Source organism: Harpia harpyja, chromosome 14 (genome assembly GCF_026419915.1).
Source record: "Harpia harpyja isolate bHarHar1 chromosome 14, bHarHar1 primary haplotype, whole genome shotgun sequence".
In the NCBI taxonomy this organism is placed as follows: Eukaryota; Metazoa; Chordata; class Aves; order Accipitriformes; family Accipitridae; genus Harpia; species Harpia harpyja.
The window spans coordinates 14,591,667-14,618,111 of record NC_068953.1 but is presented as its reverse complement, the minus strand read 5'-3'; the positions used below and the strand labels follow the sequence as shown (position 1 = coordinate 14,618,111).

Sequence of the window (26,445 nt, the reverse complement as noted above, 5' to 3'; positions counted from 1 at the left end):
ATGAACAGGTAGACAAGGCTGCCAAAATAGAAGTAGCTCAGGTGGCCCTGGACTGGGAGCGTAAGGGTGAGCTATTTGTAGCTCGCTGGGCCCATGAGACATCGGGACATCTAGGGAGAGATGCAACATATAGGTGGGCTCGTGATTGAGGGGTGGACCTGACCATGGAGGCCATCACACAGGTCACTCATGAATGTGAAACATGTGCTGCAATCAAACGAGCCACCAGAGTAAAGTCTCCCTGGAACAGAGGGCGGTGGCTGGGCTTTCGATATGGCGAGGCCTGGCAAATTGACTACATTGGACCACTGCCACGAACACGCCAAGGCAAGCGCTACATACTCACGATGGTGGAAGCAACTACTGGTTGGCTAGAAACATATCCTGTAAACCATGCCACTGCCCGAAACACCATCTTAGGCCTCGAAAGGCAAATTTTATGGCGACATGGTACCCCGGAAAGAATTGAATCAGACAATGGGACTCATTTCCGAAATAACCTCATAAGCTCCTGGGCAAAGAAACACGGCATCGAGTGGGTGTACCACATACCCTATCACCCACAAGCATCTGGAAAAATTGAGAGATATAATGGACTGTTGAAGACTATGTTGAGAGCGCTAGGCAATGGGACATGGAAGCATTGGGATACAAATTTAGCAGAAGCCACTTGGCTAGTTAACACCAGAGGGTCTGCTAACCGTCCTGGTCCTGCCCAAACAAAACCCCTACATACTGTGGGAGGAGATAAGGTCCCCGTAGTGCACATGGGGAAGTGGCTGGGGAAGGCAGTGTGGATTTCTCCTCCCATGGGAAAAGGCAAACCCATTCGTGGGATTGTCTTTGCTCAGGGACCTGGGTGTACTTGGTGGGTAATGCGGAAGGATGGGGAGACCCAGTGTGTGCCTCAAGGACATTTAACCTTGAGGGAAAAATAATCTGTGATGTGAGTTGTATGTTGTAGGAAGTAATGTAGCAGGAATGACCTGAACTGCAGAGGAGTGAACTTCGTAAGGAACCAGACAAGTGCATCGGTGACCCAAACCAAGCCGGTGTTGGTGCCCAACGATCGAACATACTGCTTCTCCTGTCCTGACCACTCATCTTGATGGATGGGGCCCAAGTCATAACCTGTGTGTGAACATCTGGAGGAGTGGAAGAAGCCCATGGAATATCTATCTGTTAAAGGACAGGGGATAGTAATTAATAAGAATGTATAAATCTGTATGTTGGGTATAAAAGTGGTTTAAGTATGTAGTTTCAGTTGTAAGTGTTGGTAAGAAGGGATTTCAGTAATGAGAATTAAATACAATGGCATGGTTAGAAGATATCTGTATTAAATTATGTGGGACCTGAGCATGATGCAAATGGTATGGAATAAGGGGTGGAGATTGTATTGGGTCTGGCTGAGATGGAGTTAATACTCCCCATAGCAGCCCTCATAGCACTGTGCTCTGCATCAGTAGCTAGAAAGGTGTTGATAACACACCAGTGTTTTGGCTACTGCTGAGCAGTGCTGGCACAGCATCAAGGCTGTCTCTCCAACACTTTTGCCCCCCCCTCAACGGCAGGCTGGGGCAGGGCGAGATCTCGGGAGGGGACATAACCAGGACAGCTGACCTAAACTAACCAAACAGATATTCCATACCATATGACGTCAGCTCAGATATAAAAGCTAAGTAAAGGGAGACGGAAGGGGGGCATTTTTTGTCTTCAGGAGCAACCACTACGCGTACTGAAGCCCTGCTTCCCAGGAAGTGGCTAGACATCGCCTGCTGATGGGAAGTAGAGAATAATATCATTTGTTTTTCTTTGCTTTCGCGCGCGACCTTGGCTTTCAGTTTATTAAACTGTCCTTATCTTGACCCACGAGCCTTTGGTTATATTTTCTTCCCCCTGTCCAGTTAAGAAGGGGGAGTGATAGAGCGGCTTTGGTGGGCACCTGGCATCCAGCCAGGGTCAACCCACTACAAAAAGAAAAAAGAGAGAGAGGGAAGAAAGATTTCACCAGTCCTGGGTCCAGTGTTGGTCCAGCCAGCCTAAGGGTCCAGTTCTGGAGAGCGCACGCAACCGGGGCTTCAGTTTGTTTCCTTTTATAATCTCCTTGCCCCTCCTTCGGGCGGGCACTTGAACTCATTAGGCTAATTAGGTATCATGCACGGTTTGTGCTTCCAGAACCTTCAGGAAATGGGTCGGTGGGCTCGAGGGTCATTTGGGGAGTAACTTCTCCCTCCCAGCAGGTACGACTGTTCTTTGACCTTTGGCCATATATGGTGAGCTGCCCCGCTCGGGCTCGGCGTATCAGAACACAGAACTGTGTACCCTCTGGCACGCCCTCCATGCCCTGTTGCTAATGGACTTCTCACCTGCCTGCAGTTCATTGCTATGCAGGGTTCGTTGTTATGCAGAGTGCACCATTAAGCAGAACTTGCCCCACCACAATGGTTGAGACATTAACTCCTTCAGTCTCTGACACCAACTTGCTGAGGGTGCACTCTGCCCCATCATCCAGGCCATTCATTAAGGAAGATGTGCAACAGGATCGGACCCAGTGCTGGCCGCTGGGTGACACCGCTAGTTTGTAGCCTCGCACTAGACTTGCTGCCACCGAGCAGCACCCTCTGGGCCCAGGTGCTCAGCTGGTTTTCAGTCCAGCTCGCTGTTGGCTCATCCAGCCCATTTCCTTTCGAGTGACTTGAACTCCATATTTAAAAAGAAGCGATTGCAAGATGGGCATATGCAAGCACACTGCTTTCAAAATCCCAAGACATAAACCTCCCACACCGGGTATTTCCACCAATTGCCCCAAAACCTACAGAGAAGGAAACACCCCATAAATTACACATGCAAGGCCAACAAGCGTTTTTAATTCTGGCTTTGGCTTTTCTGCCTATTGGCTCCAAATGAGTGCTGGTTTAGCAAGGTGATCCCAAAAGCAGAAAACAGATTGAAGCTCTTCCTTGACACCAGCTGGCAGAGCTGTCCGAGTCTCTGGAAGGTCTCTCTGAGCTCCTCCTGGCCAGAGGCAGCACTGGGAGGAGGGACAGGGTGGGCTGCTGGTGCCCTTTGTGCAGCTTGGTCCCTGAGGGGGGCAGTTTTGGTACTTCCTGGATTCTTCTTCCTCCTCCTCCTCCTCCTCCTCCTCTCCAGCATTGCAGAAGTCAGATGCTGTGCTTCTCCCTCATCCAGGGTCACAATCTGGCCCTGTCACCACCACAGTGCCCTGAGTGTTTGTCTGACCTGTATCTCTGGGGCACTGAAACCTTCCTCCTCCTCCTCCTCCCTGCTGAGGGGTCATAGTCTGTGGTGTCCACAAACCGGCTGCAGACATCATAACCCTGCCACAGGGATCTGCTCCGCTCTCTCTGCCTTGCCAGGGTTTGGTCCTGAGCAGCCCTGAGTGCTGGAGCCTGCCTGGAGCCGGCACTGGAGGGCCCTGGAGCTGCATCATCCCTTGGGCCTCGGTCACAACGTGGAGGACTTGTTTTCACATCTCCTCCTCCTCCTCCTCGCTGAGCAATGGTAGTCTGTGTACTCCACAAACCGGCTGCGGAGATCATAGCCCCGCCGCGGCGATCTGCTCCGCTCTCTCTGGCGCAGCTGAGTTTGCTCCTGGGCAGCCCTGGGTGCGGGAGCCTGCTTGCAGCTGGCGTTGGAGGGCCCTGCAGCTGCATCATCAATTGAGGCTCGGTCACAATATGGAGGACTTGTTCTCCACCTCCTCCTCGCTGAGCGATGGTAGTCCGTGTACTGCACAAACCGGCTGTGGAGATCATAGCCCTGCCGTGGGGATCTGCTCCGCTCTCTCTGCCTCAGCAGGGTTTGCTCCCGAGCAGCACTGGGTGCGGGAGCCAACTGGGAGCTGCCGTAGGAGGGCCCTGGAGCTGAGGCATCCCTGGGGGCTTGTACATGACTTGGAGGACTATTTCTCCTCCTGCTCCCTGCTGAGAGGTTGTAGTCTGTGTTGACCATGAGCCAGCTGTGGAAATCATTGCCCCACTGCGGCGATCTGCTCCGTGTCCTCTCCCTGGCCCCATTCCTCTGGCAGCAGGAAGAAGAGCTGAATCCGTGCTCCTCCTTGTCCTGTTGCACGGTGTGCAGCACACGGTCAAATGGTTGACAGCAGAACGGGAAGTCAGGTTGCGTTCTGGACACATTAGAGGTGATGCTGAGCCTGCCTGGCCAGATGGGGCACGGCCTGCCTGCAGATGCCTCTTGTGCGCCTGCCCAGGTTGGCCAGCTGGTGCTGGCTCTTGCAGAGGAGCTGCTGTCCTCTGGAGAGTCCTCCATGTCCACTGCCATGTCCTGCAAAGAGAGCTGTGAAAAGGCCCTGACCTTTCCTCATGAAAGGACCAGAACAGTGGGGAACCCCCAGAAGCTGTGGCAGGGGACAGCTAAGGGCCTCCCAAAGACTCTCCTGGAGGGCTGCAAAGGCAGAAGGGCCAAAGGCGGACAAATGGGATGGCTCTACGTGGGATGCTTTGAGAGGGAGCAGCGTTGCAGCTTTGAAGAAAGCTGCAGTGTGGGAGGGAAAAGAGAGCAATGCCAAGATCCCAGAAAGAAATCCAGTGTCCAGCTGGTGCCCTGATCCATCTCCCCAGAGTTACCTTAGTCCAATGAGGCAGACCCCATGGTCCCACAGGACCTGCCTGCTTACTGCCGGCTGCCCGCTGACTGAGGAAGGCACGGGCATATGATGGTACCTGTGAGGAAGAAGGCCTTTCTCCAATTGAATCAGAGCTCCTGAAAAAAAAAAGAGTGATTTCCATTTAGGGCTGTTCTTGCAGCTTTCTCTGGGGTTCAGTCATTTTCTTGGAGCGGTTTCTATGACAGAGAGAGATGTATCCAAAACTATAAATCTGAACTTTGATTGGGGTCTTCCCACCAGCTCTGCCCTTGTCGGAGCAAGATCTCATCTTTATACCCCCTACGGCCTCTGTTTCATAGAATTATAGAATCATAAAATGGTTTGGGTTGGCAGGCACCTTAAAGATCATCTAGTTCCGTCTCCCCTGCCATGGGCAGGGACACCTTCCACTTGCTCAAAGACCCATCCAATCTGGCCTTGGACACTTCCATGGAGGGGGCATCCACAACTTCTCTGGGCAACCTCTTCCAGTGTCTCACCATCCTCACCGTAAAGAATTTCTTCCTAACAGCTAATCTAAACCTACCCTCTTTCAATTTAAAACCATTCCGCCTCGTCCTATCACTATACTCCCATCTTTCCTTTAGGCCCCCTTTAAGTACCTTTCTGTTATTACCTGGCATAAAACAGCAAATAGGCTTCCTGCTGGAGAACTGTGTCGATGTCACAACGATCCACAGATGCATCATCTATCTCGTACCACAGTCCATTGCTGGCCTGTAAAAAAAGGCAACGATATCTGGAGATGAAATGCATGGTTTCTCCACAAAAACACAGGCAGAGAACTACAGAACCAAGCGTATGCCAGAACAAACCCAACCCAGCCCCAAAGGAGACCTTCTTCCCCAAACCCTTGGCTGCCAGTATCACTGCCGTGAAAGTTTGTCTTCCTCAGCACACATTCTTCTCTTGTGCGGAAGGAAGTTGCTCTTTACCTTTGTGTAGCAGAAATAGTGTCCTGAACGACAGCTGTCACCACTATGCACCAGGACAGCATATAAGGAGTAGAGGAGCGGTTCTCCAGCTGTCTGAGACATGTACGGGCGAAGATCCAAGTACTCGGGATACACCACAACCTACGGAGAGACCAAGAGGGCTCGGAAATGATCCTGAAATACTACACGAAATAGCCTTCCAAGACCAGGGGCCAGAGGTGTATAAATACATCTTTGGGGCTCACGAACACTTGGTTTTCCCTAAAGCAACAGGTAATGGTTTGGGTGGCAGGAAACTGTTCCCGGCCAAAGCAGCTCTGTCAGAGCAGAGTGCATGCTTGTCTTCCCATGACAACTCTCCTCTCCCCAGAAGGGAACACGAAAAACTCAACATGAACAGCTTGTGAAAGAGCGTACGGCTTTGGGAAATCTCCTGCTCCAGGAAGAGAACATTGCACTCCAGTTGCGTACACACCTTGCTGATCTTCCCACCAGTGAAATCTTCAAACCTTTTCAGACACACCGTAAGAACCTTGGGCGCGCGATGGATTGTAAACCTCTTGGAGGCGGCAACCACCTTGTCGCACCTTGAAACCAAGCACAGAGCCAAGTGCTGAAATGCACCCTTCAAATACACCCTATCTTGCCCCAAGAAGGCCAGACATCCTTTCACGTCTCACACACCCTTACACTGTTTTAAGGCTGCATAAAGCCATATTAAAATATCTGTTTCTCATTATTGTGCATCTAACCTATGAGAAAAGATGACTTTATGTTCAGGTATGCGCAGCACCTTCACACAGGATCTAGTATTAACATGTTGTTAATAAGCATCTTACCGGCTACATTTAAAGCCGTTTTCACCATCCAGCTGCTCAGGTTTCACGAAGTCCTCCAGAGCTGCGGTGACAGATGAGGCTGCCTGGAGGAGTGAGAAAGGAGAGGACTGATCTCGGGGAAATGCCCTTGCCCAAACACTTACTAGGAGTTGACAAGAAGGCCCAGGTAGCTCATGCTGAGGAGAGCCACTGTGAACCCGCAAGCAGTGCCCACAAGGAGGCAGAAAGAAGCTATGATGCTGAACATTTCCCTCACTTCCCAGGGATTCCCAGGGCTATCAAGAGCTACCTCTCTGTGCCACTGCTCAGTTCAGCTACCAATGCTGTACAGGGCCATCAATAATGAAAACAATACAACCTGTCAGCCTAGGAGTCAGACAGGTGTTGAGGGAGGGCAAAAGGAAGAAGGATGAGAGTACATCAGGGGTGCAGAGGGGATAACATGTACTTGTCCAGCTTAAAGCCGGCACCTACAGGGAGACCGCTGCCATGGCCTCCCCAGAAGGGCACTGTCCATTCCACTTCCCACCCACCACCAAGCTCTCTTTTGTTCGCACTATGCATTTTTAAAGCAAATGTGTTGATTCTGGAAAGCTAAAGGGGCCTTGGGATGTCTTGAAGCACAATTACAATCGCTCTTACTTTGATATCCAAAGGAACATCCAGGAAGGCCTCGTAGGAATCAGAAACCGCTTTGCAGCTCAAGCATGTGACTGGAAGGAAAATCAAAAGGCTCAGTGACAGGGGAAGTCGACTTGGCTGTGCCGCTTTAAGTCCTTCATACCTACTACACCAGTCACACGACCGGCTGTTTATCACAGGCAGACAGAAGGACACAGACAATTCCAAGGAAAGCAATAGTTATGGAAAAGTACCTCTGGATCTCAGAAAGCCCCCAAATATTTGATGGACAATGGTAGTTGATTGAGAAGAGATGTCCAAGCTGGAAATAAATGGTAAGGCAGAGAGTTATCTCCTCCAGGAGTTTTGCTTTGTGTGAAAGCCCTGGGCATAGTTTTTCCTTGATGGCACTACACCAAGGAGTCCAAAGGGCTTGGGAACATTGCAAAGATAATTTGCTTGTGCTTACTCGCTGGTTCCGCTCAGACAAGCTCTCTGCATGGCATCGACAGTATAACGTAAGAACTCATGGGCGTCTTCCTGCATGCCAAGCTGGAAATGTTCTCCTATTCCTAAGAAAGAAGAAGTTAGTAGCTCTCTCCTACAAGAACAGAAGAAAACTTGTCAAAGCACCTGAAATGACTCACGTGTGAGAACACTGATGACAGCCCAAGGATGGATGGCACTGTTTGAGGAATGCAGGACCTTGTTAACATGATCTTCCATTCTACACATCATGCAGAAGCCTTGCTGATGACCTGAAGAGGAAGGGAGGGAAGCAAGATCCTTAGGTGAGCAAAACATCCATAGCAAGGGGAAACCTAGTGGGGATTTTGAAGTTATAAGAACAGTCTCCACTCCTCCCAAGGTGACAGCATCCCAACAAGCCCAGGACATTTTAGTGCAGAGAAAACTTTCTTCAGAGGACGTTAAACTGACAGAATATTTCTGTGCGATAAGCACAGAGGGTTTAACCTGCAGGAATAGGGACCAAGACCTGGGGCTAGAAAGGGGTGCCCTTCTGAAGATGAACACAGCTAGATATGACAAGTGGCTTCTAGGCTTGAGTGTTCAAAGAAGACCAACTTGGGGGTTGGCAAAGAAGGGCTGCTTTTCTCTTAAAACAAATTCCAGATTCTTGGAATCCTTGGGAAGTGCCTGACATATTTACAAGGTGTTCATAAAAGTACTCACATGACTGGCTGTGCTCACGAGAGAGCAGATAGTTGGCCAGAGGGGGTGTGTACGTCAGGCACTGCAGGATGGAGTTGAGGAAGCACATATTGCCCAGATTGTGGAGTCCTGCTCCAGCTCTCTGTCGTTGCTGCCAGTCCATGCAAATCTTCTCCGGGGGAAAGAGGATCCTTTGTGGCGGAGCCATTCCCTCAACAATGACTGCAGGGAAATGACATTTGAAAAGAGATGAGACAATATTGTTGCATGAAAGCACGTGTAAAAGTTGAGTTCACTACAGGAGCACCCAGTACAACCAGCTTAAACATCCAACCCAGAAGCATCAGGGGAAGCCTAACACTGCCATTGAAATTTACTGGTCAAGAAAGAGTTTTGGAAAATAATGTGTTCCCCTGCTTACTTTGCCAAAAGTCCAACAAACCCACACTCTGACTTCTGGGCCTTGGGCTACCTTCCTTTCCCTCTAGAGTCTTGAATTGCATTATCAACTCAAGTCTTCCATTTTTCTGACTGTAACGTCACGAAAACAAGCAAGTACCTAGCCCAGAAGGTAACCCTACTGATGTCAGATCTTTCTATGAGCAATGTCATCTTTCAAAGATTGTACGTAGTGGCAAATCAGTGACAAAACATGTCTTCCTGTGTCTAATCAAAAACACCTGGGTAAGTCTGGGTGCTATCAGGAAATGCCCCAGAATTCCCTCTAGGTTGTCAGCACCTCAACATTCAGGGATGGAGCACCAACCACTTCTGTTGCCTTTGGGGATTCACAAAGTCCAAGACTGCTGCTGAAGCTGTTACTCACAGGAGTCGTTCCCCATTGCAGCCATCGCTCCTCTCAGGAACAGAGGGGAAAGTTTTGGATGACAAAGTATGTCAGGACACGCTGCAGAAAGGCAAGATCAGCGCAAATCCCGTCACCTGATCACAACAAAGAAATAACTGTAGCTCAACAAAATTATTAAAAAAAAACCCAAATGCCATGCACAGAACAGGATCCATCATCAAAAGTGCTTCCGTGGTACTTAGAACTGCTGCAGAGCTGCATTCTGATGGCCCTGCTGTCCCTGTCACAGGACTCCAACTGACATCAATTACAAAGGCCTTTTTGAAAGACTGCATTGCATGTCACCTTCTCTGAAGAGGACCTGCTGCTTACCTGTGGCTAGCATTAACAGCACTCCTCTGGCTCTCCAGCCCACACTTTCCCACCTTGTGTGCAGCAGGAGTGACCAGCTTTCAGCTGCTACTTTAACATCTGCCTTTGCCATGCTCCTTTTCTGTCTCCCTTCCTGCCACATCAGTCAGGGCAGGCTTCTTGTCATTCTAGGCTAAGCCCAACACCTCAGACTACACTGCCACCCCCCCCTTCTTACCTATCCTAGGATATGATAAAGAAATAAGAATTAGCAAACAGGAACTCTACCCATAGCCCATCTCTGGCCAGCCTATCAAGGTGCAATAGCTCAGCCTACGGCTTGGAAGGTGTAGACCAGGCTATACTTTTATCCCGTATCTACCTACTCTATGATCTGTCCTGAAAGTCAAATCATAATTACCTTTGCACAAGGATGGAAGTTGAGGAGAAGCGGGCAGTAAACAATAAATGGTTGGAAAAAAGTAGGCATGCAAGTAGCAGAGGAAGGAGCTGAGTTATCCCGAAGGCCAGCTCAGCCCAACTAGCTTTCTCTGGCCCGCTTTTCAGGATCCCAAGCCCTGGCCAGGTGAGCTCACAAGCGCCGGGCGGGTGCCACATGACTGCCCCTTTGTGACACGGGGCCACGCAGGGGTGCACGGGGACACACTGCAGCGACGCAGCTGCCACAGCCAGGGCACCTCATGTAGCCAGCAGCTGGCAGCCACTGGGCTTCCCCATGCACTGCTGGCAAAGGGCTGTTCGTCTGCTGGCAGAACTCCCACCTCTTCCCTGAGCCGCACCAGCCAGGTGAATAAAAAGCTGCCCAGGGCTGTAAGCGTGCCTGTTCACGGCTTTGCTGGCACATTCAGGTTGCTGAGGGTTTCTTTTCCACTCTTCCCAGGTACAGGACTGCGTCTGAGAGACTCATGTAGCAAAGCGCCTGGTCTCTTGCAGGTTCATTTCCAATGAATTTTATCTGCCCCCCAAGATACAGCTACATGCTGACTCTGAACTAGCGCTACCAAAGAAACACCTTCAGCACCTGCATTGAGTTGACCTTGGCTGGCTGCCAGGCCTCCACCTAGCTGCTCTCTCACCCCTGAGCTCCAAAAAATGTTTGTGCATGGCTTTTTAGCATCTTCACATTTTCTCCTGCCTCCAGGGATTGTCAGCTTTCTATCAATCAGCCACAGCTTTGCCAGATTCCCACTTGAGGTGGCTGGAGGCAGATTTGTTCCTGCCCCACTTGGCTTATGTGGTTTTGTGCTGTCCCCACTCGGGACATCTGGTATAACCCCTTGTTCCTGCTCAAAACGTAGCCCCATGCCAGCTATTGTGAAGAAAATTAACTCTATCCCAGCCCAAACCAGCACACCTCCCCTGTAAAAGAGAGGGGTTTGATGTCAGGACAAATGACGATTTGCCAGCTTGGCAGAGCACGGGTGCCTTTGCGTGCCCTGAGATGTCTCAGGAAGGGCAGGCTGGGCTAAAGCTTCTCTCCTTCTCCCCTCCGGGTTCTGTGGTCTAGCGGGGTAGCTGTGGCTTTGCTGCAAGGACACCCTGGGTCCTGGTGTGCTGTCCTGCAGGCAGCAGCACAAGCCAGGAATGTCACTGTCTGCTCAGCACACTCTGGGTGGTCTCCATGGGAAGGACAGCATGGGACTGGGCTTGTTGTTCCAGCTTTATTCAAAAAAATGATTTATTTGAATACAGCAGTCTTCTAGAGGGAAATTTCACTTCTGCAGGGGTCACCAGGGCCAGCAGCACAGTGACCGCAGGCTCCATCCTGATCTTGTCATCTCTCTTGTCAGGACGAAGATCGCCTCAGCTGCCAGAGTCCTGACCAAGAGTTCAGTGTCCTTCCCCAAGGGCAGGAGGGCTGCAAGAGAAGGAAGCAGAGCATGAACCCCCACTGCCTGCAGAGACCCCCAGGAGTCCCCTCCAGACCACGGCACCCTGCCCAGGCCCTGTCCCCTGTCCCACCAGCCGCGGACAGCACAGCACTGCCCCTACTCACCATTGCAGGTATCCCACAGCTTCCGCCTGCTCAGGTTCCTCAGGTGCCATGCAGCAAGCCCTAGGCACAGAGCTCCTGTCAGACCTCTGCTCCCCAGCACGCTCCCAGCAGCCCTGCCAGCTTGGCTGCACACCGTCCTACCCCTCAGCAGGCCTGACCCCAGGGAAGGACAGTAGCCGAGGGCGGTGGGACTGAGCAAGGCTCTCAGAGAGCTCACCTGCACCGAGGACCCTCCTTGGGGCAGCTGGGGCTCTGGCAGCCGCAGGGCTGCCCCTTGCTGCCAATGCAGTGGCGGGGACTGGGGCCAGGCTGCCACAAGAGGGACCCTGGGGGTTGTGGCTCACTGATGAACCTGGCAGCCGCCTCTCGCAAGGTGGCTTGAGTGTCCTGCAGGTATGGCAGGCTCTGCCACAGGTATTTTTCCACCCTCCTCCTGTTGTGCACTAACTAGAGAGAGCACAAGGGCACAGGGCTGGTACAGACCCTCCCAAGTCACAGAATCATAGAATCATTTAGGTTGGAAAAGACCTTCAAGATCATCGAGTCCAACCATCAACGATGCCCACTAAACCATGTCCTGAAGTGCCTTGTCTACCCACTTTTTGAATACCTCCAGGGATGGTGACTCAACCACTTCCCTGGGCAGCCTGTTCCAATACCTGACAACCTCTCAGTAAAGAAATTTTTCCTAATATCCAATCTAAACCTCCCCTGCCGCAACTTGAGGCCATTTCCTCTCGTCCTATCTCCAGCCACCTGACAGAAGAGACCAGCACCCATCTCACTACAACCTCCTGTGACGGTCTGACAAATTACAGTCAATGTCTCAAACATTCGTTAAGGAACTTTGGTGGAAGAAACGGCCTCTGTAAAAATGCTGGAGTTTTGTGAACAGGACAATGTGGCCGGAGGAGAGGGCCCCACGGAGGGTGGGACCGTACTTCTCCAAAGCCGCAATTCCTTATCTTAAGTGACCAGGAGAAGGAGCACAGCATATGTGCCTGGAGGAGGAGGCCCCGCGGAGGATGGGACTGTGCTTCTATCTTAAGCGGTCATGCCACCAGGGAAAAAGAGGCAACTCCACAATGAACCCCCCCCCAAGCTCACCAACCGATTCCAGAGAACCCTGGGAATGGGAACTGCGCATGTCGAGACCATCAACTAACACACTATAAAAGAAGGGAGAACAAGTTCTCAGTGCGCACTCTCTGGAACTGGATCTCTACGCTGGCTGGACCAACACTGGACTGAGGACTGGTGAAACCCTTTTCTTTTTCTTTCTTTCTTTCTTTTTCTTTCTTTCTTTCTTTCTTTCTCTTTCTCTCTTTCTCTCTTTCTCTCTCTCCCTCTTTTCCTTCTGTCTTTTCCACAGTGCCTACACCTCATCCTTTTAAACATAAACTGTTGACCAAGTCTGACACTAGGAGTGGATCTAGCCGCCCCTGGGCTCCTCTTTGAGAAGGAGTTCAGAAAGCAAGGGGTCTGCTCTGAACCTCGTGACTCAACGGGAGGGCTCTCCTTCTGATACAGTTTCATGTTCCTTTTTCCATTTCTTTTTCTATACCTTCCTTGTCTTTTCAAACAGCAGCTTAATGACATGTTGCAAGGTTCATATTGATAAGTTCACGTGTACTTGGGCAAGGTTAGCTAGGTTGAATAAATGTTCATTGTTGTTTGAAGTCCCCTGGTGTCGTTTCACCTTAATTCTGACAAAGGAAATCCACAAACCTGAGATGCTCCAACTTTGGGACACGACACCTCCTTTCCGGTAGTTGTGAAGAGCAATATGGTGCTGGAAACAGTGTGGATAACCCAGGGGTGTTTTTGTTACTGCTGAGCAGTGCTTACACAGCGTCAAGGCCTTTTCTGCTTCTCACCCCACCCCACCAGTGTGCAGGCTGGGGGTGCACAAGAAGTTGGGAGGGGACACAGGTTGGACAGCTGACCCCAACTGACCAAATGCATATTCCAGACCATATGTTTTCATGCTTAGCAATAAAGCTGGGGGGGGAGGTTGGCCGGGGGGCCGCTGCTCGGGGACTGGCTGGGCATTGGTCAGTTGGTGGTGAGCAACTGTTTTCATTTCCATCACTCATCTTTCTTGGGTTTTATTTCTCCCTCTTTGTTATTTTCCTTTTCATTACCATGTATTATTGTTACTGTTCTTTTATTTTATTTTATTTTATTTCAATTCTTAAACTGTTTTTACCTGAACCCATGAGTCTTCTCACTTTTACCCTTTCAGTTCTCTCCCCCCATCCCACTGAGGGGAGCGAGCGAGTGGCTGTGTGGTGCTCAGTTACCGGCTGGGGTTAAACCACGACAGGCCTTTCTCCACCCCTTATTCCATACCCCATTGACATCACGCTCCGGCCCCGCACTATCCAATACATCCTCATGACCCACCACTCCCCTTCCCATCCTTGCTTATAATTCACAGATAGCATTCCCTCAGCCTATGGACCGCCCCTGTAAGAAGTCAATAAAATGTCCACAAATGTCCATGGACTTCATTTGGTCCATGACTTTGGGCTCCATCTCTTAGGCTGGGCACTCAGGACAGGAGAGGCGGTCTGTTGCATGGAGTTACTGGGCACCAAAGCCAGCTCAGGTCAGAACCAAGAGGTTCCCCTCGTTTTCAGTGTCCAAAGCATCACTTGTAGCATCTAGGCCACCCTTCCAGTGCCCAAAGCCTCCTTTTTAGGGCCCAAATCCTCATTTTTAGGGGCCCAAGCCCATCTTTCATTTCCCATAGCCTTTTCTTTGGGCCCATAGTTCCACCTTGAGGGTCTAAACCCTAAAGGCGGAGCTCGTCGCGTGGCAACGTCTGCCAAGAAGTCTGTGGGGAGACAGTGGAGCCAGCACAGCCAATCGCATTTGAGGAGGTGGGGGCAAGGCATGAGACGGCTATGCAACCAGGCAGCCAATCAGAGGAAGCATTGCCACGGGGAAAGGCAGGCACTGATGGGAGGGGAGTGACCCCTCAGGCAGCCAATCAGAGAGGGCATCACCCAGGGGAGGGTGGGCCCCAAACCAGGGCAGAGTGACAGCCCAGATGACCAATCAGACATCATCACCTCTGGTGAAGGGCGGGCACTCTAGCACAGCAGCCTGACCACATAGGAGCCAATCAGAGGCAGCATCACCTAAGGGGAGGAGACTGACAGCCCTCCCGACCTATGCGGGTGAAGACTAAAGTGAGAAGAAGGTGGGCTCTGTCGGTGGCGAGGCCAAGCTTCAACATGGCGCAGGTGGGGCCTGCCCTGAGGGTCAGCAGCCCCTGGCCCAGGCCCGGGGCCCCTCTTCCCCCCTCTCGTGGTTTAACCCCAGCCAGCAACTAAGCACCACGCAGCCACTCACTCACGCCCCCCCACCCAGTGGGATGGGGGAGAAAATTGGGAAAACAGCCTCACAGCCTGCAGACGTACCCTTGGTAATGGAGCAACCGGAGGTAGCAGAGTGCCTCCATGGGTCAGGCATGCCTGGGAGTGGCAAGGCCAGCTGAGGTATAGGCTGCGAAGGAGCTTGACTTGGACAGGAGGAGCTTCCTTGCGTTTGGACGGACCCTCTCGGATCACCCTTCAATTACAAACAAATACCCACTGCAGGCCCAGAAACCCCCTCTCTGCAGACACTGGAGGTCCATCAACTGTTGGGCCATGCCACTGCTTCCGCCTTTGAGAATGGTTACCAAGTGGGACCCTGCATTTCATGGGGGCGTTGCAAGTAACTCTGGCCACGTTAGCCCAGGTCCCTGTGGGTGAGACATCCCAGGCGGCTGAGAGAAGAGGTCTTCAGATAGGGCAGGGTGTGACCAGGCAGCGGGGAGGTTAAGGCGGAGGAGAGGAGGGTGCGTTGTGGTGTTTGGCCAAAAGCACATCAGGGCACCGTTGTGAGCCCTGCTGCTGGACACAGCTTTCTTGACTCATGCCCCATCCCAAATCTCTCCCCGCTGAGCTCCCAGGCGCTGCCCGTTTTCAGGGGAGCCGAGCTGGGGGTCCGAAAGGGCCCAACAGCTAATGCCCTCTGCTCCCTCCCGGTCTTACAGGGTCGCCTCCCTCCGTGAGACATGTCGTGCTACAGCCCCTGCCTGCCAGCCGCCTGCGGCCCAACCCCGCTTGCCAACAGCTGCAACGAGCCGTGCGTCATCCGGTGCGCCGACTCCAGCGTTGCGATCCAGCCCTCGCCAGTCCTGGTGACGCTGCCGGGCCCAATCCTCAGCTCCTTCCCTCAGAGCACAGCTGTGGGATCCACCGCGTCGGCTGCCGTGGGGAGCTCTCTCAGCGCTGGCAGTGTGCCCATCGCTTCTGGGGGCTCCCTGGGGCTGGGGGGCTTTGGGTAGTCCGGTCTGGGCCGTGGGCTCTGTGGGCCTCTGGGACGGGGCAATCTCTTATGCTGAAGCCCGTGGATTGCCTGCCCGTGGCCGAGCACCAGGAGCCTCGAGGAAAGCCCTGGAGCCAGCCCTGAGAGCATGGCCATGGTCTGCAGAGGAGCCGAGCTCCCGCTTCTCCGCCTGCGCTGGGAGGAAGGGGCCTGCGCTGGCCTTCCGTCTCTTCCAAGGAAGCCTCTCTCTTTCCCCCTCTTGCTCTGCTTTACCTCATGCTCCCCATGAAATACCTCCTCCTTCCTTCCATAGCAACGGGTCTAGGTGATACGATACATGATTGCCAGAGCCTTGAAGGGGAATTGGAAAAGAAGCATCCCTGCCGTGGAGGTTTTCCTTCAGATGGCAGCACTCCTCGGAGCTTTACTCAGCCTCCCAAATGCTCTCGTCTTTTCCTTTCCCCTTTGATTTTCTCATTAAAGACATTGGGCATCAGTTTTGCAAGGGAGTCGTGTTTCATTCTCCCCTCTTCTCCAGTCCCAGCCAGCTGAGTATCCAAAAGAGTTCCTCCCTTGGTAAAACTACGGTTTTCTCCGTAGTTCCTGGGTTTGAGAGGGCCTCGTCATTTGCCCCTGACATCCCATAGCAATGGAGACAAGGCCGGTTTGGGGCGAGAGCTCTTGTGGAAGGAGCCCCATTACCCATTGGGACACCTCGAAAGCCACAAAACAAAGTATGAGGGAAGCCCGAATTTTCTGTTGAATCTCCCTGTGCTGCATTGGTTACGGCAGCGACTCAACAGGCTGCTGGATGAATGAGAGCCAGTGGTGGCGCTGGCTACTTTGTCAGGAACGTCTCTGTTAAGAACTCAGAAAGTGAATCCCAGGAATTTTTCATATCCACAACAGGGAGTGCCATCAGTCTGGGGAAGGAGGTCGGCAGAGCATTGTGTTTCCCAGGCCAGTCGTCCCTCCTGCTGTGGACTCCTGCCCCAGCGGCAATGTTGAATCTGCCGGTCCTCCTTGTTCACATATCTCTGCCATTACAGGCCCATGGGGTTGGCTCGGGCTGGGGAAACTACTCGGAGTGACCAGGGTGCAAGTGGTTCTGGTCCCAGCCCCCAAGGCTGTGCAGTGCTCCCTTTTGTCCAGGACAGGAATTAACCGGGCAGAGCAGAAAGAGAGGATCCCAGGGCCCTGCCATCGGTGTCCATCCCACAGTGCGCAATCCCCTACCCACCTTTCTGTTATCCACCAGGGGCAGCAAGCCTGGCCTCTGCACCGTTTCCCCCAGCTCAAGGTCTGACCTTCAAGGCACAGAGAGGCTTGGGCTCAGGGGACCAGTGCAGTGGTTTCAACTCTCTGCAGCACTGGAGCTCTGGCAGGTAAAAAGAGGAGTTGTGTGCAGTGGGGCTGGTGCCCCTCAGCTCCCTCTTCATTCCTGACTGTTAGCTGTGCTGGGAGAGAAGCAGCCTGTGACGGGATCCTGGGTGAGCGCCAGGGGGAACAGCACAGAGACACCGCAGCCAAGCCTGAGGCACATGCTCTGTCCTGGTGAAAAGTCCACCAGTCAAGTGTGAGTGACTCCTGTCCGTATGAGCTGGTGGTATCCTTCCAGAGTGCGAGGGGAACGTGGCTGGTGACAAATTAATCTCAAAGCCAGGCTCAAGTCCTTTGGAGGCGCTGAGCCACGCCGGGGTCCCTCTCCCGTGTTCCTTCCCGGGAAGGAGCGTGGGGCTCCGCTGTTCAGTCATTTTCTGATGTGAATGCTGAGACCTATTTCCGAAAGGTCCCTGGAGCTGAGCCCAGCTGTCGGGAGAGTGGACCAGTCCCAAAAGGCAAAAGCTGGAGGCTGGCTCCTTCTCTGCCATGTCAAGAAGCAGGTTAAAAAGGTGTAGGTGTCAGGAGCAGGAGCAGGAGCAGGAGCAGGAACAGCAAGATCAGGAGCAGTGGCAGCAGCAGTGGCAGGAGCAGGAGCAGGAGCAGGAGAAGCAGCAGCAGGAGCAGCGGCAGCAGTGGCAGGAGCGGCAGCAGCATGCTGACGAGGTGGCCGAGTGGTGAAGGCGATGGACTGCTAATCCATTGTGCTCTGCACGCATGGGTTCGAATCCCATCCTCGTCGGTCAGCCCAACAATGGTCAGAGTTTCTGAGTGTGAGCAGCTCGATGTGTGCCCCCAAGTAAGCCTTTGTTTTGAGATGAGAGTGGCCTGAAAAGAAACTTGCAAGGGTTTGAAGTGGCTCAGGACACACCTCAACCTCTTCTGTCTCCACATAGGCAAGAGGAACAAGAAGGGAGAGGACGAAGATCCAGGGAACTCACAGGATGGTCAGCCTCTCCGCAGTCCCTGGGAAGACGATAGAGCAGAACATCTTGGAAGTAGTTTCCAAACATAGGTAGCACAGGAAGGTGGCTGGGAGTAGCAAGCATGGATTTACAAAGGAGAAGTCATGCTTAACCAAGCTGGTAGCCTTCTACAGCGAGGTGACTAGCTTGGTGGGGAAGGGAAGAGCGGTGGATGTTGTTTACCTTGCCTTCGGTAAGGCTCAACCAGCCATGGGAACAAAAACCAAAATAGGCGTAAAGCACTTCCAGTCACAGAACATTTCAGGTAAGGTATTTTGCTATGGGAGACATTGCTCTTATCTGTTCACAGAATCTCAGAATCGTTGGGGTTGCAAGGGACCTCCTGAGATCCTTTAGTCCAAGCCAACTGCTCCAGCAAGGTCAACTTGAGCTGGTTGCTTAGGACATAGTCGGGTTGGGTTTTGAGTATCTCCAAGGATGGAGACTCCACAACCTCTCTGGGCAACCTGGTCCACTGTTTGACCACCCTCACGGTAAGAAAGTGGTTTCTTGCCTTGCGATGGAATTTCACGTGTTTTAATTTGTGCCCATTGACTCTTGCGCTGCCAGTTGGTACTACTGAGAAGAGTCTGGCTCCCTCTTCATTCCCTTCCATCAGGTGTGGGAAGAATCCCAGCTCTCACAGCCTCCCCTCCTATTTCAGACTCGCCAAGCCCTTAACCGGTTTTGTGACAAAGCAGGGATCTGCAGGGAAGACCCGTGTGGAGGCAGGAGCAGCCAGCCATGCCACCAAGGGATGTGCTGTCCCGGGGGGTCAGGAGCGACTTGGCAGGGGTCAGAGGAACAGGGACGATCCAGCGTGGTTGTGAAAGGCACAGAGCTGGCTGGAGCCTCTTCCTGCCCACACGACCTCCCCTCTCTTACACACATTTGCACTTCTGCCTCCCTGGCCACCTGCCTCCCTCTCCCAATTTCCTTCGGATATCTCTTCCCCACGACCGTGGGCTTCTTGCTCTCCCCACCCTGCTCTCCTCTGGGTGCCCTTCCCAGTAGGTTTGCACTTCCAAGGATGCCTCGTGGCTCCTGCTGATCAGCACCTGTGAGCAGCGTGCCCGCACGCGCCAGCAGGCAAACAAGATACGAGAAGAAGAGACTGGGGTTTGGCCAAGGGGCTCAGAGCTCAGAATGCTGCTGACCCCACCCCGCCGCCAGCCTCGCATATCCCTAAGGCCTGTGAGCCAGGTAAAGGGGACCACTGCCCCCACTGCCAGCCCAGTTGGGTCTGAATCCAGAGGCAGAGCCTGTGGGAGATGAGAAAGGGGCTGCCTGCTGCGGAGAGGTCAGCTTCTTCATGGGCACCTTAAACCCACCTGGCCAGCCTCAGGGAAGAGAAGAAGAGCAGAACTCTTTCTCATCGACAGATGAGCTTGGTGGTTTGGACAGCCCAGAAGGATCCCTTTCTCTTCAGTGGCTGCTGAACCCAGGAGCCCAGCAGAGCTCAGGCTGCCACAGCTCCACGCCCCCAGGCCCAGCCAGCAGCGAGGCTGAGCATGCCTCCCAGGAGGCACACACACACACACACACACACAAATCCATGTATACGTCCCATACTGAGTCTCGTGCTGTCCTGTGGTGCTCTGTTCCTGCACTCACCACAGTTTTCCAGTACTTAAAGGCCACTACAAAGACAACGGAGACTCTCTCTTAACAGCGAGACACATGGAGAGGACAGGGAGCAACCGGGAGAGGCTTTGCCTCGATATAAGGAAGACTTTTTTTACAGTGAGAACAATCCTTCACCGTAACGACCTCCCCAGAGCCGCGGTAGAGTCCCCAAGACTGAAGGTTTTCAAGGTGCGATTGGACAGGGGGCTAGGTAATCTCATGTAGGCTCCCTTTCCCACAAAAGGTTGGACCAGATGATCTGCTGAGGTTCCTACCAGTCGGGGTGATTCTACGATTCCATGAAAACTTGGCCTTCCTTCATACTTTGTTTTGTGGCTTTCGAGGTGTCCCGATGGGTAATGGGGCTCCTTCCACAAGAGCTCTCGCCCCAAACCGGCCTTGTCTCCATTACTATGGGATGTCAGGGGCAAACGACGAGGCCCTCTCAAACCCAGGAACTACGGAGAAAACCATAGTTTTACCAAGGGAGGAACTCTTTTGGATACTCAGCTGGCTGGGACTGGAGAAGAGGGGAGAATGAAACACGACTCCCTTGCAAAACTGATGCCCAATGTCTTTAATGAGAAAATCAAAGGGGAAAGGAAAAGACAAGAGCATTTGGGAGGCTGAGTAAAGCTCCGAGGAGTGCTGCCATCTGAAGGAAAACCTCCACGGCAGGGATGCTTCTTTTCCAATTCCCCTTCAAGGCTCTGGCAATCATGTATCGTATCACCTAGACCCGTTGCTACGGAAGGAAGGAGGAGGTATTTCATGGGGAGCATGAGGTAAAGCAGAGCAAGAGGGGGAAAGAGAGAGGCTTCCTTGGAAGAGACGGAAGGCCAGCGCAGGCCCCTTCCTCCCAGCGCAGGCGGAGAAGCGGGAGCTCGGCTCCTCTGCAGACCATGGCCACACTCTCAGGGCTTTCCTTGAGGCTCCTGGCGCTCGGCCACGGGCAGGCAATCCACGGGCTTCAGCATAAGAGATTGCCCCGTCCCAGAGGCCCACAGAGCCCACGGCCCAGACCGGACCACCCAAAGCCCCCCAGCCCCAGGGAGCCCCCAGAAGCGATGGGCACACTGCCAGCGCTGAGAGAGCTCCCCACGGCAGCCGACGCGGTGGATCCCACAGCTGTGCTCTGAGGGAAGGAGCTGAGGATTGGGCCCGGCAGCGTCACCAGGACTGGCGAGGGCTGGATCGCAACGCTGGAGTTGGCGCACCGGATGACGCACGGCTCGTTGCAGCTGTTGGCAAGCGGGGTTGGGCCGCAGGCGGCTGGCAGGCAGGGGCTGTAGCACGACATGTCTCACGGAGGGAGGCGACCCTGTAAGACCGGGAGGGAGCAGAGGGCATTAGCTGTTGGGCCCTTTCGGACCCCCAGCTCGGCTCCCCTGAAAACGGGCAGCGCCTGGGAGCTCAGTGGGGAGAGATTTGGGATGGGGCATGAGTCAAGAAAGCTGTGTCCAGCAGCAGGGCTCACAACGGTTCCCTGCTATGCTTTTGGCCGAACACCACAACGCACCCTCCTCTCCTCCGCCTTAACCTCCCCGCTGCCTGGTCACACCCTGCCCTATCTGAAGACCTCTTCTCTCAGCCGCCTGGGATGTCTCACCCACAGGGACCTGGGCTAATGTGGCCAGAGTTACTTGCAACACCCCCATGAAATGCAGGGTCCCACTTGGTAACCATTCTCAAAGGCGGAAGCAGTGGCATGGCCCAACAGTTGATGGACCTCCAGTGTCTGCAGAGAGGGGGTTTCTGGGCCTTTTGGTGGGCCTGCAGTGGGTATTTGTTTGTAATTGAAGGGTGATCCGAGAGGGTCCGTCCAAACACAAGGAAGCTCCTCCTGTCCAAGTCAAGCTCCTTCGCAGCCTATACCTCAGCCGGCCTTGCCGCTCCCAGGCATGCCTGACCCATGGAGGCACTCTGCTACCTCCGGTTGCTCCATTACCAAGGGTGCGTCTGCAGGCTGTGAGGCTATTTCACAACAGTCCTTCTGCTCAGCCTTGAAGGCTTGGTAGGGAAGGCACTCCAGAGAGAGCCCTCAGTAAGCCCCCTCCCAGTATGAGGAACTGGATGCCAGGTTTTTCAGATGGGTTGAGCGTAGCCTTGATGCCATGGCCTTAGTCAGGGAAAGATTTCCTACTGCAGACCAAGAGGCTCCCCCTCCTCTTGGCGTCAGGCTGTGTACCTACCTCCTGATCATCAGCCCTTGTACCAGCATCAGTGTGTTCACTCAGACAAACAGGTCTCCTTCTCCCCCCTCCCCGCCCTCGAGACCCCTACTCTTGTCAGGTCAGGCTCCTCTCGCCCACTTCTCTCAGGAGGGGACATGTCTGAGTAAAACGCAACAGGGCTCCTGAAGACAGCAGCCACTACGGCAGAAGACGTCTATGGTGGGACTAGCTCTCCTGAGGAAGCTCCTCGTCAGGCCAATAGTGCAAAGGGAGCATTGCCGAACTGCGGATGGCAGAGGAAGTGCCCAGTCATTGGTTAGAGAGTGCTGGCCGTACGTCCTGAGCCTTGGAAAGAACCGCTGCTGGCAAAGAAACCAACCCATGCCCTGTTTCACATCCTAGACCATTCACCGAGGACAAGGGAGGCAAAATGCATGCAGCCCTCTCCACAAAAACTGTCCTGCCAACCGAGGAGACGAGAGGCAAAATGAACTGAGACTTACCAACTTCCCAGAGCAGAGGAAGGCACGAGGAGAGGACAGAGGAGCTGGGAGTTGGGCACACTTTTATACAGCGGGCCAGAGCCCCAGGGGAGCTGAAAAATGACACAAACATGAAGCATGTTGAGAAACAGCAATTTTGGCTTCTCAAAGCTCTGCCGGTAGATGAAAGACATGCCTCCTTTGCCTGAAATGCTTGGCTCCCCTTTCATCCTGGGTAGCACTGAAGTGATTTTGTTGATAGCAATTATGTTTCTTCCCCAGACCAAGGCTCGTTTGAGGTCTCATTCCAGCAGCAGATTCAGGTCACGAGTAGGTGTTGTGCACGTCCTGCCCTTCCTGGGGAACACGGCCACCACTCACTTAGGACTTTGCCTGTGGAGCACGCCTGAAGGCCACTCAGAAGGGTCTCTCTTTGATGGGCTGAGGCTGACCCGGAGCAACACCAGTGCCTGCAGTCTGTGGAGCTGCTCAGCGCCCAGCCAAGCCTCTGCAGGATGGCTGTTCCGCTGAGGGACAGAGAACGGAGGAGACTCAGATCCGTGGGGTGACTGGAAGGTGGTGGTCAAACAAGGCCCTCCTGCAGTCTGGAGAGAAACCCCGTTGTGTACAGGGATGGGGACGCTGAGGCCGTTGCTGGAGTGGATGAGGGTACTCGGTGGCCGATCTCTGCTCCCCCCCCGGGCCTCAGTGATGCACACACTTGCCAGCCATGCAAAGGGAGCCCAGCAGTTGAGCTGTCGTCTTCAGTCAGGAAAGGCCAGAGTGTTTTCTTTGGGAACTGCACAGCCCTTGCCTCGCCTGCCAGGACTTTACTCATTACTCTCCTGAGGAGAAGCAACGGCTCAACGTGGCCCTGGAGAGCAGTGAAGGAGCCTGCTGACTCGTGCCTGAAAGTGAGCCATCACCAAGTGGACCGGTTTGCTTCGGCGCAGTCTTCCCAAACAACACTCATCTTTGCATCGTTGCTGGGTGCTTGTTCAGGTCACTGACCCAGAGGGTCTGGCTTGTTTTTCCTGGCTCAGGGACGGATTGGCACATTTAATTGCAAGGTGGCACCAGCAGACCACCTCGGAGTCACCTGTGAGTCACCAAAAAGTGCCGAGGCACTATGAGAGACCTCAGCTCCACCTCGGTGCGAATCATCCGTGCACTGGCGTGAGGGGCTCTGGGGGAAATGGATTCAGACGTGCAGAGGACCCTAGGCGCAACCTCATGTCCGCATTCCTGCAGAAATGCAGCTTTTTGTACAGTGTTGTCATCACATCATGGCTGTTAGCATCTTGCCCAACCGCTTGGTGACTCCTTGAAATCCTGTCATGCTCCTTGGTGAAACTGCAGCCAAAGGAGGACATCATGGACGTGCCCTGACGTTCCCACTCCCGGACAATTCTGGAGCACAGACCAAATTGAGGGAAGTTGCCGCCCCTATGTGTCCAGGGCCTGGGGAGCCTGCTTTTTTGACGGACCGGTGTGACAGACCACCGGACTGAGGCTGCAGCCACTGAGTGGCACCAGATGGTGCTCCCTGCTGCCCTATGAGACATAGAGGAGACTGGGCCAGTCGGTCTGGGAAGGTTGGGGGGGAGCTCAAAGGCCAGGCACGTGTCGCCAGCCCTGAGAGCTGCCTGGAAAAGGCCTCTGACTACCCACGCTGCTTGGGAAGGTGGGCCACGCTCTCACCCGGGCGGCTGTGCTGTTTGGGGGAAGGGTCTTGGGAGGGGATCGTTGTTTTGTCCTGCAGAGGACAGATGGCTCTGTCTCGCTTCTGCTGTCATTTCCAGCAGGGCCATGCTCTGGGGCTGTTGTGCCATCCTGCCAGGACGGTCGACCCAGTGCCGCAGCTCACAGCAGAAACGCACTCACTGCGTACAGGCAGAAACAGGTCCCAGGAGTCAGTATTGCACCAGGCAGCCACCCGCAGCTCTTTTCCAGGTGGAACTGGAAGCGCACTGACAAAGCAGCCAGTGATGCTCCCTCCTGAAAGGCTCCGAGAGGAACTTGCGAGGCACATGCGAGGCACTCAAGCCCCAGCGTGTCCTCAGCTGAAGGGCAGGAAGCAGCTGCCTATCTCTTCCAGCCCCCAGAGCCCCAAGGTGTGGCCCTTTGAGATGTGGCCCAGCCCCGCAGAAGAGGCACGGGTTGCCCACAGCAATCTCCACGGGGGAAGCCGCCAGCAGGAACCAGCCACGAGGGGAACTCCCCGAATGGGACGACCTGCCTGTCGTGGCTTAACCCTAGCCGGCAACTGAGCACCACGCAGCCGCTCACTCACCTCCCTCACAGTGGCATGGGGGAGAGAATCAGAAGGGTAAAAGTGAGAAAACTCGTGGGCTGAGATAAAGGCAGTTTAATAGGTAAAGCAAAAGCCGTGCACGCAGGCAAAGCAAAACAAGGGATTCATTCACTACTTCCCATCGGCAGGCAGGTGTTCCGCCTCCATCTCCAGGAAAGCAGGGCTCCATCACGCATAACGGTTACTTGGGAAGACAAACGCCATCACTCCGAACGTCCCCCCCTTCCTTCTTCTTCCCCCAGCTTTATATGCTGAGCATGACGTCATATGGTCTGGATTATCCCTTTTGTCAGTTGGGGTCAGCTGTCCCAGCTGTGTCTCCTCCCAACTTCTTGTGCACCCCCAGCCTACTCGCTGGTGGGGTGGGGTGAGAAGCAGAAAAGGCCTTGACTCTGTAGAAGCACTGCTCAGCAGTAACGAAAGCATCTCAGCATTATCAACGCTGTTTTCAGCACAAATCCAAAACATAGCCCCATACTAGCTACTATGAAGAAAATTAACTCTATCCCAGCCAAACCCAGCACACTGCCCTACGGCTGCTCTGTTCCCGGGTGGTGCACTAATGGAGGAGCGCTCAAACTACTGATGTGCACCAGCACGTGCCAAAGGCCACGGTGGGTGAGGGGAGAAGTTGAGTACAGCCTTGCTGTTCGTCCCTCCCTGCTCTCCCTTCTGGCAATTGAGAGGCCATGCAAAGAGGAGCAGACGCCAGGACAGACACTCTGCTCCTCACGTAGCCTCCTTTGCCACCAGACAGGAGCATGACACAGCCCGTCACACCTCCGCTACAGCAGGCAGTGAGTACCATTGCTGGGCTGCTCTCCTCCTTGGCCTGCCACCCTGCCCCGCTGCTGGATGCGGGAAGGGTGGCGAGGCATTCCTCTGCCGCATGAGGAGCCTGGCATTTGCTGTGCCTGAGCAAAGCTGAGGCAGCGGGAGAGGGCACATGCATCCACCTGCCTCAGCAGCCATGTGGTAACACCTGAGGGCAGGAAGCGGACAGCACAGGCCCATCCTTGCTCCGCAAGATGCCTTCTGCTTTGAACTGCAGCCACAAGAGGACATGTCCTTCCCAGGGCTGGCAAGGCAACCGAAAGTGAAGAGCACCCTCAGTCAAATGCCTATGAGTTTACTCCTCAGCCACTTTGACCTTGCACCCTTGGGGCTGACTACCCACTTTGAGAATGACAGTTTTGAGAACGAGAATTGACAGATTTCCACAGAACAAGATTCCCCCCCCCCCGCCCCCTTCCCCTTTTTTCCTTTGTTTTGGGGCCACCGGGCCACCTCTAGGAATGCTCCCAGTGCCCCCACCCCTTCACACAGCAGCGCTTCTCTCCATCTCACAGAGGGTCCTTCCTTGGCCTTCACCTTCCAACCACCTCTGGGCTTCTGAGTCCCCTCCTTTCCATCTCCCTCGGCCAGACAAGCATCCAGCTGGGGCTTGGCTGATTGCTGAGCCCTTCCGTGGCCCTGCGGGGCCTTGTGTTTCTCAGGGTCAGCCTCAGCCCTTCAACAGGAGACCCACGTGAGTGGCCTTCATCAGGAGTGCTCCGCAGCTGAAGGCCTGACTGAGAGTGGTAGTCACGTTCCCCAGCAAGGATGTGCACAACCCACACACAGGCCCTGGAGCTACTGAAACCCTTTCCTGGGAACTGGCATGGGACCTCAAATGACCCTTGCTTTGAGGAGCCAGCATCTAATGCATCACTGTGCTCTCGCCCAATAGGGAAATGCAAGCCAGACCTTTCAGATGAAAGAGACAAGCTCTTCATCTCTTGGCTGCGCT

At 53.8% G+C, this 26,445-nt stretch overlaps 1 non-coding gene across 1 annotated transcript; it reads left to right on the top strand.

The window, feature by feature from the left end:
• Positions 1-17,755: 17,755 nt before the first annotated feature.
• Positions 17,756-17,837, top strand: TRNAS-GCU (transfer RNA serine (anticodon GCU)). Its single transcript has one exon. It is a non-coding gene; the product is annotated as a tRNA-Ser (tRNA).
• Positions 17,838-26,445: the final 8,608 nt, after the last annotated feature.